Consider the following 16,652-nt stretch of genomic DNA (forward strand, 5'->3'; position numbering starts at 1 on the left):
GATTTTTACGCAGGTAAGCTGTGTGGAGTCCAGTCCTCTTGTGATTTTGGGTAGCTGCAGGAGTCACAGTTCACACTCAGCCTTATAGTCATGAGGGTACACAACTAATACACTTACCACTCCTCTGCAGTCAGACAACCATTCTGTTTTTCCACTTTCGGTACATAACTCAATAAATTACGTGAAATGCTTAACTGTTGTTTAGTCACTAAGTCATGTCCTACTCTTTTGCAACCCCATGGACTGTAGCCCACCAGGCTCCTCTGTTCATGGGATTTTCCAGGCAATACTGAAGTGGATTACCATTTTCTTCTCCAGGTGATCTTTCTCACACAGGATGGAACACCTGTCTCCTTCTTGGCAGGCAATTCTTTACCACTGAGCCACTATGGAAGCCCATAATACTTAATGTTTTATTACAAAATATGCTTTGTGTTAGATGTTGATACCCAACTATGTGCTTATCTCAGTATTCTGAGCTTGTTTAAGGTAGGCGAGGGTAAGCTATGATGTGGCATAGGTTAGGTGTATTAGCTGCATTTTTTATTTACTAATAATTTTAAATTACTATGGGTTTATCAGGGGCTTCCTAGGTGGCACTAGAGGTAAAGAACCTGCTTGCCAGTGCGAGAGCCATAAGATACATAGGTTCAATCCCAGGTCAGGAAGATCGCCTGGAGAAGGAAATGGCAACCCACTCCAGTATTCTTGCCTGGAGAATGCCATGGACAGAGGAGCCTAGAGGGCTACAGTTCATGTCATTGCAAAGAGTGAGACGTGACTGAAGCAACTTAGCACGTGGGTTTATCAGGGGCTTCCCAGGTGGCACTAATTGTAATAAAACCATCTGCTAATGCAAGTAGACATAAGAGATATGTGTTTGTTCCCTGCATCCGGAAGATCCCCTGGAGGAGGAAGGGGCAACCCACTCCTGTATCCTCACCTGGAGAATCTCATGGACAGAGGAACCTGGCAGGCTACAGTCCATAAGGTCAGAAAGAGTCAGACACGACTGTAATGAATTAGCATGGGTTCATCAGACCTCCATGGGGTAACAAAGAGTCAGACATACCTGAGAAGCTAAGCACAGCACAGCAGCAACCCTATCATCAGTAGGAGGAGGTCCATAGTGTTAACACAGATAAATACATGGTTCAATTTAAATAACCTCAGTTATTTATGTTAACCACGAGTTTTAACTCTGGCCCAGTAATTACACACACACACACACAGACACACACACACACACACCTGCTTGCTTCTGCAGTAGTAAAATAGTAAAACAATGAAAGTGATACACAAGCACATTATGAAAGAGACTTCAGTAATGTCTGACATTTATATTCAAACTTTCTTTCTAAATGATTGGTATGTTCTTTATATAATGTATGCATAGCAGGTGTTTCAATCTCTAAAAAATAAGCTGCACTGAAGTGGAAATAAAGTAATTTTTCTGCTTCAAAAACTAGGCATATTTTTATTTAAGGGGAGAAGAGTAATTTTTGCAACCAAAGTAGAAATGCAGAGGCAAGATAGGGTTTGTCTTTTAATTATTGATAATGGACCTGAGAGGTTAATTTTCCAAGGCCTAGATAGTTTGCAAGCCATTTAATCAATATGTGTATGTAAACTTTTTTTTAAGTTTTGTTTAGAGGCTGTTTTGAATGTGTTGAGGTATATATTTAAAGTTAAATATTAAAAAAATACCAGATGGTTGTCTGAATCACAAACTTACTATTCACGTATTAGCCTGCAGTATTTTTTTTTTTTTGCTACAGTTGGATTTTTTTTAGTAAGAAAAAAATCAGAGGTTAGTAAAATAATGTGAAACCTTAAGCTATAACCTTTTATTTTAACTGAAATTATCATTTTGATATTGTTGATGAATTATGGTAGTGAGATGCATTTAGGTTTGTGAAGGGCTAAAATCAACTCATATTGTATTTGAATTCATTATGCTATTCAGTCAGTCAGTCAGTTCAGTCGCTCAGTCGTGTCCAACTCTTTGAGACCCCATGAATCACAGCATGCCAGGCCTCCCTGTCCATCACCAACTCCCGGAGTTCACTCAAACTCATGTCCATCGAGTCGGTGATGCCATCCAGCCATCTCATTCTCTGTCGTCCACTTCTCCTCCCGCCCCCAACCTTTCCCAGCATCAGATTCTTTTCCAGTGAGTCAACTCGTCGCATGAGGTGGCCAAAGTATTGCAGTTTCAGCTTTAGCATCAGTCCTTCCAATGAACACCAGGATTGATCTCCTTCAGAATGGACTGGTTGGATATCCGTGCAGTGCAAGGGACTCTCAGGAGTCTTCTCCAGCACCACAGTTCATTACATATACCTAAAACTAAGATTTAGAATTTTTCCAAATATATGACAGAAATGTTATAAGGATTCAGTTGGTTTTACCAAGCAAATAACAGAATCTTTCATGAAGCAGGTAAACAGCATGGAATTTGGTGTTTAGGAGTAAAAATATTGCTCTATTTATTAGGAGCATGAAAACAAGAGAAAGTTTTAAAGCTAATAATAAAGATGATTTTAAGATTATGAATACATTAATGTCATAAATAAGAATTAAATACAGCTTTAACAAAAAAAAGTTTTGTCTCCTGTTTTTTATGTCTATAAATGGTCAGTTCAGTCTCTCAGTCACATCCAACTCCTTGCGATCCCATAAAATGCAGCCCTCCAGGCTTTCCAGTCCATCATCAACTCCTGGAGCTTGCTCAAACTCATGTCCACTGAGTTGGTGATGCCATCCAACCATCTCATCCTCTGTCGTCCCCTTCTCCTCCCGCCTTCAATCTTTCCCAACATCAGGGTCTTTTTCAGTGAGTCAGTTCTTCATATCAGGTGGCCAAAGTATTGGAGCTTCAGCTTCAGCATCAGTCCTTTCAATGAATATTCAGGACTGATTTCCTTTAGGATGGACTGGTTTGATCTCCTTGCAGTCCAAGGGACTCCCAGGAGTTTTCTCCAACACCACAGCTCAGAAGCATCAATTCTTTGGTGATCAGATTTCTTTATGGTCCAACCATTACATCCATATATGACTACTGGCAAAACCATAGCTTTGACTAGATGGACTTTTGTTGGCAAAGTAATGTCTCTACTTTTTAATATGCTGTCTAGGTTGGTCATAACTTTTCTTCCAAAAAGCAAGCGTCTTTTAATCGTGGCTGTAGTCACCATCTGCAGTGATTTTGGAGCCTCCCAAAATAAAGTCTCTCACTGTTTCCATTGTTTCCCTATTTGCCATGAAGTGATGGGACCGGATGCCATGATCTTAGTTTTCTGAAAGTTGAGTTTTAGGCCAACATTTTTACTTTCCTCTTTCACTTTCATCAAGAGGCTCTTCAGTTCCTCTTTGCTTTCTGCCATAAATGTGGTGTCGTCTGCATATCTGAGGTTATTGACATTTTTCTCAGCAATCTTGATTCCAGCTTCTGCTTCATCCAGCCCCACATTTTGCATAATGTACTCTGCATATAAGTTAAATAAGGTGATATACTCTGTCCATAAATGTAGACAAGGAAAGAGATAATAGAATGATTAAGTTATTCATTTTGAATCATAAGATAACAGTAAACATTAGATGAAGGCAATCTATGTCTCCTCCTTGACTTGAAATGGTAAACCTATGCAATAGCTTTTACCCAAAGATTAAAGTTTTGAGCAGAGTTTTGCTCAAACTCGTATCTGTTGAGTAGGTGATGCTATCTAACCATCTCATTCTCTGTTTCCCTCTTCTCCTACTGCCCTCCTCAATCTTCTCCAGCATCAGGGTCTTTTCCAATGACCCGATGGCCTTAGTAGGTGACTAATCAGTCTCAAGTGAATTTCATCCCCTCCAATGTTTATAAATTTACCACAAGCTCTCACATATCTATTCCACTTGAGCATCACAACTTTGTAAGGACATAACCATTATTTCATTGTACAGATGAAGAAGCTGAAACTCAGAGGAGGGGAAATGACTAATCAAGATCAGAGGCTGACCTGAGACTTGGACCCTGGTTCGGACCACTTGAATTCAGCAAGGTTTCCCCTGAGCTGGTTATCAGCATCCTAGCTCCTTCCCCACATCCCTGAATCCGTTCTAACTACCTTCTCACAGGGAGAAGGAATGTCAAACACCCCAATGACTGAACAAGCTGGAGATCATACCCAGCCCCCATCATTCTGGTTAGAGTCAGAGACACCACACAGCCAGGATTCCCTTTGGGCAGGGAGAATTCCTTTTCTTCAGAGTCTAGGATTCACTGGCTTTGAACCATGCCCACTCTGCCTGAGAGAAGAATCTTGAAGTCCATGCTAAATGTGGATGGAGTAGGGACAGGAAATAAACACAAAGTCTTCATTCCCAATAGATTGTCTCACCATTAGGGAAGAGGGTTCTGTACACCAAGAGCCTCTTTCCCATGAGAGGGAAACAGAGAAAAGAACTCACATTTGATATTTCAACCAAAGAGCAAGTGACATGCTTGGAGGAGGAGAGCTAGTATTCCCACTGTGATGATTCTCCCTAAATTAGTTTAAAAATTTAATATGATTCCAGTAAAAATACCAACAATTCTTCTTTTTATTGTGGTAGAGTGGTTAGGGTAGTATTAACTAATTGAAAATTCCAGGGAGAAAAAACCATGAGCAGTGGTGGGAATGAGAAAGAAGGCTGTCAAAATCTAACAGGTATTAAGGCTTTGGAAAAAAAAAAAGCGCAAAATTAAATGCAAAGCATCAATGAGATGAGTATGTTAATATAGACTATTCTTTTTATTCATGACAGTAATGTTTTATAAAATTGCATATGTGCATACTTCATTGCTCAGTCATGCTCTACTCTTTGTGATCCCATGAAATACTATAATCCACCAGGCTCCTCTATACACGGAATCCTCTAGGCAAAAATACTGGAGTGGGTAGCCATTCCCTTCTCCAGGGGATCTTCCTGACTCAGGGATCAAATCCGAGTCTGTTGCATTGCAGGCAATTTCATTACTGTCTGTGTCACTTATGAAGTTACTGAAGTACTTGAAGTTATGAAATATTTGAATGAGCAAATACTGCTCACTGCTTCTAGGTAAAATACAGATTTACTCTGCCACAGCATTTTCATCAACCTTGTATATAACCTTGTTTTATGCATATTTCTGTTTAAAGACACTTCATTTAATATATATCGCTGACTCATTAACATTGAACTCAGAGCCAAGAACCTCATACCTCATGCCAGAATGAAGCTTATCTAACAAACATATTTTCTCAAGAAGGCACATCACAGTCTTCTTGCACTTAGGAAAATTAGACAGCACTTTAATACTATGCTTGGGGATGATTTTAAACAGAGAAATCAATGACACAAACAAAAGATGCAGAAAATGCAGCACTAAATAGACCTCAAAAGGACACTTCTTTAAGGTATGCGAGTTAAAACTAGAAACCAGCAAGTACCCTTGTTCCACATCAGCTGGGAAGGTGGATTTTAGACAACTCAATTTTTTTTTTTTTCTTATTGCCCTGAACAGGTCTGAAAGTGCTCAGAATATGGGTTTGGAGGTTACATATCAATTTTAGCAAGTAGGCAAAATTGCAAATATACAATTTATAGATAATGAAGATTGTATCTCTCCCTCTATGCCGCCAGTCCCTGATAATAGAGCTCCAAATGTCACTGAACCAAATAGGTCCGCCCACCCACTTCTGGAGTAAAACCAACCACCTGACATCATGGGGTGGTAGTGAAATACAGCGCAGTGGTTATTTCAAGGTCAAACAAGGGGCATGGTTGGCTAATGCTCAAAAGACCCAAACTCCTGGATGGATTTCAGAGACATGTTTTTAAAGGCAATGTGAGAGAAAAAGCTGCAGGTTGTTTGCTTATCGTGGACAGGAATCTATGACTGGTTGATGGTAAAGTAACATGGTGATGTCTTAGGGGTTAACATCACCAGCCAGCAGGATCCAGTTGGTCTAGGGGTTATGAGTATGTGATCATTGTTCAGTTACTTCTCCATCAGGTGGAGGTTTCAATATTTGCAAACAACTCAAGAACATGCTCCTTACACAGTTTTCTATGTCTTACAGAGAGGAACAAAAGAGTCTGTGCCTCTACTGTATGACTGATTTTGTTAAAATGTTGCCAGTTTCTTGGCCCAAATGCTAACTTTTGTTACTACATGTTTACATTCTTCTAATCATTTGTGACACAAGGGAGTCCTGGGAAAGTAGCTTTTCTACAAACAAGAGACAAGTGGAGGGCATGGTGGAAGGGGAGGTGTCTGTTCCAGGAAGTTTCCCATGCGGTCCCTGCTCAGTTCCACAGTGATACTAGCCAGATGGAATTTAGGTAAATTTCAAAGCACTTGAAAGATTTCACAGTTTAGAAAGTGAAAAACATGGGAAATCCCAGGGACAGAGGAGCCTGGAAGGTTATTGTCCATGGTTTGGCAAAGAGTTGGACACAATTTAGGGACTAGAGAACAACAGTAATATCACTGATAAAGTTTAAAAACCATTAGCAACAAAAACTAAGGTATAGAACAATTAGGGTTAGGGTTAGGTTTCTCATATCTAAATTAGGAATATATATATATATATATATATATATATATATATATATATATATATATATATATATCTTTTTGTTTTTATTAGAGGATGGGAAATGGAAGGATCTGGCCCATAGCAGGTCTGTGGATGAAATTAATAATTATGGTATTAAATTGGGGCTGCCATTTCTACCTGACTGGTAGTAAAGCTATTTGGTAGAGACCACCAAGGAGACTGCAAAAATACTTTTGAACCCATTATTGCACACATTTTCCTTTTTCAAACTGGCAAAGAGCTGAAGTCATAATATACTAGAGTCCTCTGGTAGGAAAGTTTCCTAAGCAAGTGCCTATTAACTTATTAAGATACCTGTGTATATTCACAGACCACTGATTTTAAAGAGATTCTTAAAGTTTAAGTATCATTCTATAATCAGTTTTCAAAGTGACTGATGCACCCTTAAATCTGACTATAAAGCAAGTCAGGGATATTACTAAAATCTGTTAGCAGAATCTTGGGGACATGAAAATCATTTCTGAGTTATTTATAATCCTTAATAAAAATTTAGGAAATGAAGGAACATTGGGGATTGTAAGCGGTGAATTTAAGGGGCAAAAAAAAATTCCATTTGGGGATAACATTAAATACAAAGAAGTGACTGTAAAAGAAAAAAGAACCTTTTTTAAAATGTTCAAAGTTTCTCTGAAAAAATATCTTTTAATATCCCAAAAAGATTATGGAACAAAATTCATAGATATGGTGGCAGGAACAAAGGAGATGAAAGTGAATGGGGGAGTTTCCAGATAATCAAGGCAGTTTTGACCACATGTGGTGACCTCCTATCCTATTCAGTGCTGAAATACAGAAAAGAATTTTCCAAAAAGTGAAAGTCAATATGTACAAACCCTAATGGACTTTCAACTTGTTTTCTTTCCTGAAGTCAACTGACTTAGGGAAAAGAAAGGGAAAATCTCAGAGTGAACTGATTCCATCAAAGCCCCCAAAGATTCAACACTTGTAGGCATCAGGTAGTCTGAAAACAGTATAGAAGACAGGGACCTTCCTTCAAGTTGAGACTAAAAAGAAAAGCTAGAGGGCTCTAGAACTGTGGTCCCCAACATTTTTGGCATGAGGGACTGATTTTGTGGAAGACAATTTTTCCATGGACTGGAATGGATGGAGTGGGGGGAATGGTTTAAGAATGTTTCAAGTACATTGCATTTATTGTGCCCTTTATTTCTATTATGATTACATCAGCTCCACCTCAGATCATCAGACATTAGATCCTAGAGGTTGGTGACCCCTGTACTAGAAAGATAAAGAAAGGAAACTGAAAAGTTGTCAGATATATTTGAGCATTTGGAAAATAACATTCATTCCATGTTAGCTCAGTTGGTAAAGAATCTGCCTGCAGTGCAGGAGACCTGGCTTCAATCTCTGAGCCAGGAAGATACCCTTAAGAAGGAAATGGCAATCCACTCCAGTATTCTTGCCTAGAAAATCCCATGGATAGAGGACCCTGGTGGGCTGTAGTCCATGGGATTGCAAAAGAGTTGAACACTACGTAGTGACTAAACCACCACAGAAAGTGTTTGACAGGTTGGAATGAACAGATAAGTGAAACCTATATGATTAGAAAAATTGAATTTTAATTATAAGCATATTTGACTTATTGGGGAATAACATTGACAGAGTCTAAATATTTACATAGTCCAAGGAAATACTGGCTCATAATTAGACCACAGATTAAAATTCTACCGAATTTTGGATACAGTGACTTCACTTTCACACATTGGAGAAGGAAATGGCAACCCACTCCAGTGTTCCCAGGGACAGGGGAGCCTGGTGGGCTTCCGTCTATGGGGTCACACAGAGTCGGACACGACTGAAGTGACTTAGCAGCAGCAGCAGCAGCAGCAGCAGCAGGTAGTAAGGAGCTATCCTCAAATAACTTAACAGGAGGACAACAATATCTGAAACTTACCATTTAAGATGAGACACCAGAAACATGGGCTTCCCTGGTGGCTCAGATGGTAAAGAACTCCCCTGAAATTCAAGAGACCTGGGTTTGATTCCTGGGTTGGGAAGATGCCCTGGAGAGAGGAATGGCTATCCATTTCAGTATTCTTGTCTGGAGAATTCCATGGACAGAGGAACCTGGAAGGTTATGGCCCACAGTGTCACAAAGAATTGGACAGTACTAAGCGATCAATATACTTTAAGACCAGAAACATATTATGCAGAAATGTGAACTTAATATAGAAAAATAAGTTGAAACATTTCAAAGATTTTTCTTTTTTTTTTTTTTTTACTGCTAGAAGCCTGGGATGGAAAGAAGCAAAAGCAGAACACACAAGAGAAAAAAAAAACAAAAAAGCATTTTTACTATAAAACTTGAATGTGTGACTTTGTTAAAATAAGGATGAAACAAAACCAATAATATCAGGATGGGGATTTGGGCAACTGCTTGTGATTCATGATTCATGATATCACTGATACAATTTTATAGGCCCAGTGGCAGGACAATAACCTAGTCTGCATCTATCTATCTATCGATCGATCAATCTATCGATCTATCTATGTCCTCCGTTTAGGGCTTCCCGGATGACTCAGTGGAAAAAGACTCCATCTGCCAAGCAGAAGACGCAGGTTCAAACCCTGAGTTTGAAGATCCTCTGGAGGAATCTCAACCTGGAGGAAACGGCATCCTACTTCAGTATTCTTGCCTGAAAAGCTCCATGGACAGGGGAGCCTAGCAGACTACAGTCAATAGGGTCACAAAGACTCAGACATGACTGAGAAACTGCGCACACACACATCTTCTATTTTATGCTTCTTTCAATTTCAGTTCTGAATTCCATTGTTTGGCTATGAGTGCCCCCAAAGCATTTTCCAGCTGCTACCGCTGCTAAATTAAGTCCTTTCTCTTTTGTAAAACTCTGTTTTCCTGTATTAGGTCTCTGTTACATAAATTTGGACTTAAAACTTCCCATTACATATTTTTCCCTTGGTATGTGCCATCTCAAATGTCCTTTTAAAATGTTTCCTCTTCCTTGCATCTTTTTTTTTTAATTTATTTATTTTAATTGGAGGTTAATTACATTACTGTATTGGTTTTGCCATACATTGATGTGAATCTGCTCCAGGTGTAAATATGTTCCCCATCTTGAACCCCCCTCCCACCTCCCTCCCCATCCCATCCCTCTGGTTCATCCCAGTACACCAGCCCCGAGCATCCTGTATCATGCATCAAACCTGGACTGGCAATTCGTTTCACATATGATAATATACATGTTTCAATGCCATTCTCCCAAATCATCCCACCCTCACCATCTCCCACAGAATCCAAAAGACTGTTCTATACATCTGTGTCTCTTTTGTTGTCTCATATACAGGGTTATCGTTATCATCTTTCTAAATTCCATATATGCGTTAGTATACTGTATTGGTGTTTTTCTTTCTGGTTTACTTCACTTTGTATAATAGGCTCCAGTTTCATCCACCTCATTAGAACTGATTCAAATGTATTCTTTTTAATTGCTGAGTAATACTCCATTGTGTATGCATCTTAAACAGCACTCAGGTTTCTGTTCTAATCATTCCAAGAAGTCCTCTTGGACCCAGTTCAATCCTCAAGTGACTATTCCTCCTATGGAAATCAGTGCTCTTTCAGTGGCTTGTATCAAAAATCCAATTCAAACCAGTTTAAGGATAAAAGAGACTGATTTATCAGCTGACATCCTGGAAAAGTCCAGGAGTGGAAGAGACTCTAGGCACAGTTGGATCCAGGAATACCTCTCTCTATACCTTTCAACCCTGCATTCCTTAGTCTTAATTCTATTTTCAGAAGGCTCTCCTTATCTGAGAGACAATGATGGGCAGAAAGATCTCCACAGGTTCATCTTACCAGCCTATAACCCGCACAAAATCAGTCCCATTTGCATTGTTGCATCAGGAAGCAAATTTTCACATGGACTGAGGGGAAAAGAGGTGCATTCCCCAAGGAAAACTGCAAAAACCAGATTTCGACTGCAGGTCCTTTCTGTGTAGATGTAGATGCCGTGTGCCCACTGTGTCCAAATCTTTGGGACCCTGTGGAATGTAGTCCCCTAGGCTCCTCTGTCCATGGAGATTTCCCGGGCAAGAATACTGGAGCAGAGTACCATTTCCTCCTCCAGGGGAGCTTCCCAACTCAGGGATCAAACCCGAGTTTCCTGTATCTCCTGCATTGCAGGCAGACTCTACCTGCTGAGGTCCTCCAGGCTGCTGTATTTCTGGTCTGTAGCCTCTGACAGTTAACATTTACCTTATATGGCTGTAATAACTTTGTATCCACCCATGTGTGTTTACAAATGCATATGTGTTTTCTCACCTAAAGCAGTAGGCTACATTTTACAGCTATTTTTTTTTCATATTCAACAACCAATCCAGTGATCTGTGCCTAATAAGGGTTCAATAAACATCTGTGAGTAATGCAGAACTATAGAGAAGGATGTCTAGTAATTAATGAGTATATGTTATGCCAACTTGTGTGTGAAAGCCTATGATGGGGAGGTTTTTAATACATATCACATCACTCAGTATAAGGATCGGTTTGAAGAAATGTTATGTTCAGAAACTCTAACCTATTAGGCTGTGGCTCTATTCTCCTAAGGACCAAAAATGGATTTAGTTTGTCACACTGCACATACACAGGCAGAAAATAATTCTGACCTTATGCAACCACAGTGCATGGTATTTGTGAAACCAAAAGTTTTGAAGAAACACATCAACTAATAAACGGGAAATGGTGGTGACATTTTATAGCTTAAATGTGAAGTGAAAGGGCATTTCACCAACATTCATGATGTTCTAAAAACAAAGGAAATTATATTGTATAAAATGCATTAAGCAGCCAACCCGTGTTTCTCCACATTGTTGATTATTCATGAAGCCTTTGGATAGGTCTCAGCTGGCTTGTACATTGGCCTGCCCTGCTCAACTCTGCACCCAGTTCGGTGGCCTGCTTTCACTTGGTCACAGCAAAGCAGCCACCCTCTTCCTCCAGTTTGGCCTGAACCACCTCTGTGACTTCTGAAGCCTGCTCACAGCTCAAGGTTCTCGGACTCTGCTTTTAGCTGAGACCCAAGTTGCTTTTCATCCGAAGCTCTGCTGTGAACGTGAACCAGGAGTTCGGCATAGGCTGAAAACTCTTAGATTCTACAGCCTGTTCTCTTGCATTTAAATCCAAGGGAGGATAGACCTGCAGGAAAGGTATCAATAGACCTGGAAGAGACAGAAATGCAGAAGCTGTCTCACGTGAGATTGATAATCAAGCTGATACATGATTGGGATAAAGTGGGAAAGAGACCAAAAGAGCAGCCATCAAGTAGAGGAACTGGGACCGCCATTCATGAAGTGGCCTCATGGCATTCAGTATGCTGTGGATGTTTGCAAAGTGTCGTCTGGGGATGCTGGAGACTCATGGCATGATGATATTAAACGTTTTAAGACTAATGGATTGTGTGCTTATGTGTTTTGGGTTTTAAAATTTTCTCAGTTCAACTCATAGCCTTAGAGAATGAGCTTATGATTGCCAGGGGGAATAATGGGGGGACGAGATAGGGAGTTTGTGATTGTCAACTAAAAAATATAGTCACAACCTGAAAGTAGAGAGCTATTTTATTTGGTGAGAATGTTTCGGACTCCAAGCCTGGGAGACAGCATCTCAGCTGCTCTGAGAAAACTGTTCTAGGAAGCAGGAGGGGAAGCTGGGCTTTACACGAGTTTGCAACAAAGGGAGCAGGCAATCTGAGCACTATAGATTGGGTATCAAGTTCAGGAATTTAGCCTTCTATGTTTGAGAAGATACAAGCCTCTGGGCTCAGTGAATTCATTGTTTTCATATATACCTCAGCTATCTGTGGCTAAATCCAATTTCCTTTTTCACCTTAAGGAGTGGAAGATGGCTGCTTCTTGCATTCCCCCAGCTCCTCAGCAATCACCATGGGGAGTGGCAGCATCCATTGGATCCCAGTTTGGGGAGAACTTGTTCATGTTTGGAGGCCAGAAATTGCTGATGGTTGTGACATTTATTATCGATATGGCAGGAGATACTTCCATTTCACACGATCAACATTGTACACACTGCTATATTGAAAACAGATAAACAACAAGGTCCTCCTGTATAGAACAGGGAATTTTGCTCAATGTTATGTGTCAGTATGGATGGGAGGAGAGTTTGGGGAGAATGGATACATGTATATGAATGGCTGAGTTCCTTTGCAGTCCACTTGAAACTGTCACAACATTGTTAATCAACTATATTCCAATTTTAAAAAGTTATACAAAACATTAACATAGGAATACTTATTAATATAATTGCTTTTGTTATTATTTAGTTGCTAAATCATGTCCAACTCTATGCAACTACAGCCCTCCAGGCTCTCTGTTCATGAGATTTTCTAGGCAAAAATCCTGGAATGGGTTGTCATTTTCTACTGCAGGGGATCTTCCTAATCCAGGGATTAAATCCATGTCTCCTGGAGTAGGAGGCAGAGTCTTTACCACTGAGCCACCAGAGCACCCCAATAATTGCCTAAACTTACAAAAATAAATAAATAAAATTTTCTCAGTTCAAACATCTAATACAGCACACATCCAAAGACATAAACTACATAAACTGAAGCTCTTTGGGTTCCTCAGTATGGGCATTTCTAACTTATATGTTTCTGGTATTCATGAGTTTTCCATTCACACTGTACTATTCAAAGTGAGAGTTATTTGTGGTTTCTTTAAGCTTTTGTTGGAGTATAGTAGATTGACAATGTTGTGTTAGTTTCAGGTGTACGGCAAAATGAATCAGTGACACATATACATAAATTCACTCCTTTTTATCTGAGATTCTGCTTGCAAGTAAGCTGTTACAGAGCATTGAATAGAGTGCCCTGTGCTATACAAGAAGTCCTTATTAGTATTATGTTTTACACATTGGTGTTCAGTCGCCACATCTGACTCTTCGAGACCCCATGGACTGCAGCATGCTTTGAGTTTGCCCAAGTTCATGTCCATTGAATCGGTGATTTTATATGTAGGAGTGTTTATATGTCAATTCCAATCTCCCAATTTATGCCTCCCTTATTCTCTGGCAAATTTTTTATTTTTTTATGCCTTTACTTTGTTTTGTAGATAAGTTCATGTGTACCCTTTCTTAGATTCTGCAGATAATGTTTGTAATTTTGAACATGTAAAGGTATCCTTAGACAAAATCTGTACCAAAAAATAGATGTTTCTAGGAAACAGTTCTGATCCTATGATTCCATAGAAGTTATTTGAATGCTTCCTTGTTTCTTCAACTGGAGAGAATCTAAGAATCTCTGTTCAGTTGATCTCATAGATTAAATACGGATAAACCATTATGATTATAGAAATTTATAAAAAAGCTTTAGTAATGATAAACCTTAAGGGTACACCATCACTAACAGCAGCTATCATATTGATACTCTTTATATGACAAATACAAGTCTTAGCAAATGATGCCTGCAAACTGATTCAGCCTTACTTTATGAAGTAAATATGATAACCCACATTTCACACTTAATGAAATTGAAATTGGAAGAGGTTAGGTAACTTTAACAAAAAAAGTTTTTGAACAATTTTAGAGTCACAGAAAAATTTGGCAAGAAGTATAGAGAGTTCCCATATACCCCCAGACAACAAATGCCCATAATTCACCCTTGATATTATAAATTATAAGGATTTTGAAAACTGTATAAAACCATGTACACACCATTGAAGTATTATAGAATAGCATAACTTCACTACACTGAAAATCCTCTGTATTCTGCTTATTCATCCCTCCCTCCTCTCTGGTCCCTAGCAACCATTAATCTTTTTACCTCCTCCATAGCTTTGCCTTTTTAGAATGTCATATAACTGGAATCATACAGTATGTGGCCTTTACAGATTGGCTTCTTTCAGTGAGTAAAATTCATTTAAGTTTCCTCCAAGTGTATTCATGACTTTATAGCTAATTTATTTTCAACACTGCATAAAATTCCATTGTCTGAATGTACTACAGGGTATTTGTCCACCCACCTACAGAAGGACATCTTGGTTGCTTCCAAGTTTTGACAATTATGAATAAAGCTGCTATAAATAGCCATGTTTAGGCTTTTGTGTGGACATAGCTTTCAATTCATTTGGGTAGGTAAACACCAAAGAGCTTGATTGCTATATCATATGATAAGAGTACACTTAGTTTGTAAGAAACTGCCGAACTGTCTTCCAAAGTAGCTGTGCCACTTTGTGTCCCCACCAGCAATGAAATAGAGTTCTTGTTGTTAAATAACAGCTTAACTTACCCAATTTCACAAGCTAATACATGGCTGATGTAGGACTTGAATCCAGCATTTGGTAGTTGGTTAACTGGCCTTATGTTTTAAAGGAAAAACAAAACAAAACAAGGTGTGTGTATATACCTTTAACTCCCACCCCCATCCCCAATACATATATTTACAATACAGGACAAACATACTCAAGCTCAGAGCTTAATGACAACTTCAGAAATTACTCCCTTGCCCAGTTGGAATAGACTAGAAAACCCTATAATTGCATCACAAGAACAGGATAAGAGATATTCCTTACAAAATGTCACTAAACCAATGTCACTAAACTCTACAGTTTCATGTGCAATATATATGCAAATTCACTGCAGATGGTGACTGTAGCCATGAAATGAGATGACATTTGCTTCTTGGCAGGAAAGCTATGACAAACCTAGACAGTGTGCTAAAATGTAGGGACACTATTCTTCTGACAAAGGTCCAAGTACTCAAGACAATGGTCTTCTCCGTAGTCATATATGGTTGTGTGAGCTGGACCATAATGAAGGTGAAACACTGAAGAATTGATGCCTTTTAACTGTGGTGCTAGAGAAGACTCTTGAGAGTTCTTTGGACATCAGGGAGATCAAACTGGTCAATCTTAAGGGAAATCAACCCTGACTATTCATTGGAAGGACTGATGCTGAGGCTGAAACTCCAGTATTTTGGCCATCTGATGCAAACAGCTGACTCATTGGATAAGTAAGTCCCTGATGCTGGAAAAGATTGAGGGCAGAAGGAGAAGAAGGCATCAGAGGATGAGATGGCTGGATAGCATCACTGATGCAATGGACATGAACTCGAGCAAACTTTGGGAGATGGTGAGGGACAGAGAGGCCTGGCAAGCTGCAGTCCATGAGGTTGCAAAGAGTCGGGCATGACTGGGGGACTGAACAAAAACAACATATGTGAAAATACTTAGGAAATAAAATAACAGCTTCAAAACTTCTGCTAATCACATAAAATAGTGTTGTTATGATTTTATTAGTAATCAAGGAGGAATTTGAGATAAAGTAACTTAAAGAAAGAGCTTGAACATGCTAAATGTCCATTGACAGATGAATGAATAAAGATGTGACATGTATATACAATGGAATATTAGTTAGCCATAAAAAGAATGAAATAATGTCATTTGTAGCAACATGAACGGACAACAATAAGAACAACAACCAATATGGTTGTTGATTATCATACTAAGTGAACGAAGATTGACAGATAAAGACAAATATCATATGATATTACTTAGAGGTGGTATGTTAAAATGCGGCAAATAAGAACTGTTAATAAAACAGAAATATATGCTCAGACATAGAAAACAAACATATAGTTACCAAAAGGAAAAAGGGAGGGGGGACAAATTAGGAATTTGGGATTAAGAGATGCACACTACCGTATATAAAATAGACAACAATGACTCACTATACAGCACAGGCAGACTAAGTTGCTTCAGTAATGACCGACTCTTTGCAACCCAATGGACTGTAGCCCACCAGGCTCCTGTGTCCATGGGATTTGCCAAGCAAGAATACTCGAGTGGGTTGCTATGCCCTCCACCAGGGGATCTTTTCAACCCAGGGATTGAACCCATGGCTCCTGCACTGCAGGTGGATTCTTTACCACTGAGCCACTGGGGAAGCAGGACTGCATTCAGTATCTTGTAATAACTTATAATGGAAAAGAATCTGTTTATGTATATATAAATATATTTGTATATATAGTAAAATGTGAGATGCAT

This window comes from Moschus berezovskii, chromosome 1 (genome assembly GCF_049115385.1).
Source record: "Moschus berezovskii isolate FMDL1 chromosome 1, NW_MosBer_1.0, whole genome shotgun sequence".
In the NCBI taxonomy this organism is placed as follows: domain Eukaryota; kingdom Metazoa; phylum Chordata; class Mammalia; order Artiodactyla; family Moschidae; genus Moschus; species Moschus berezovskii.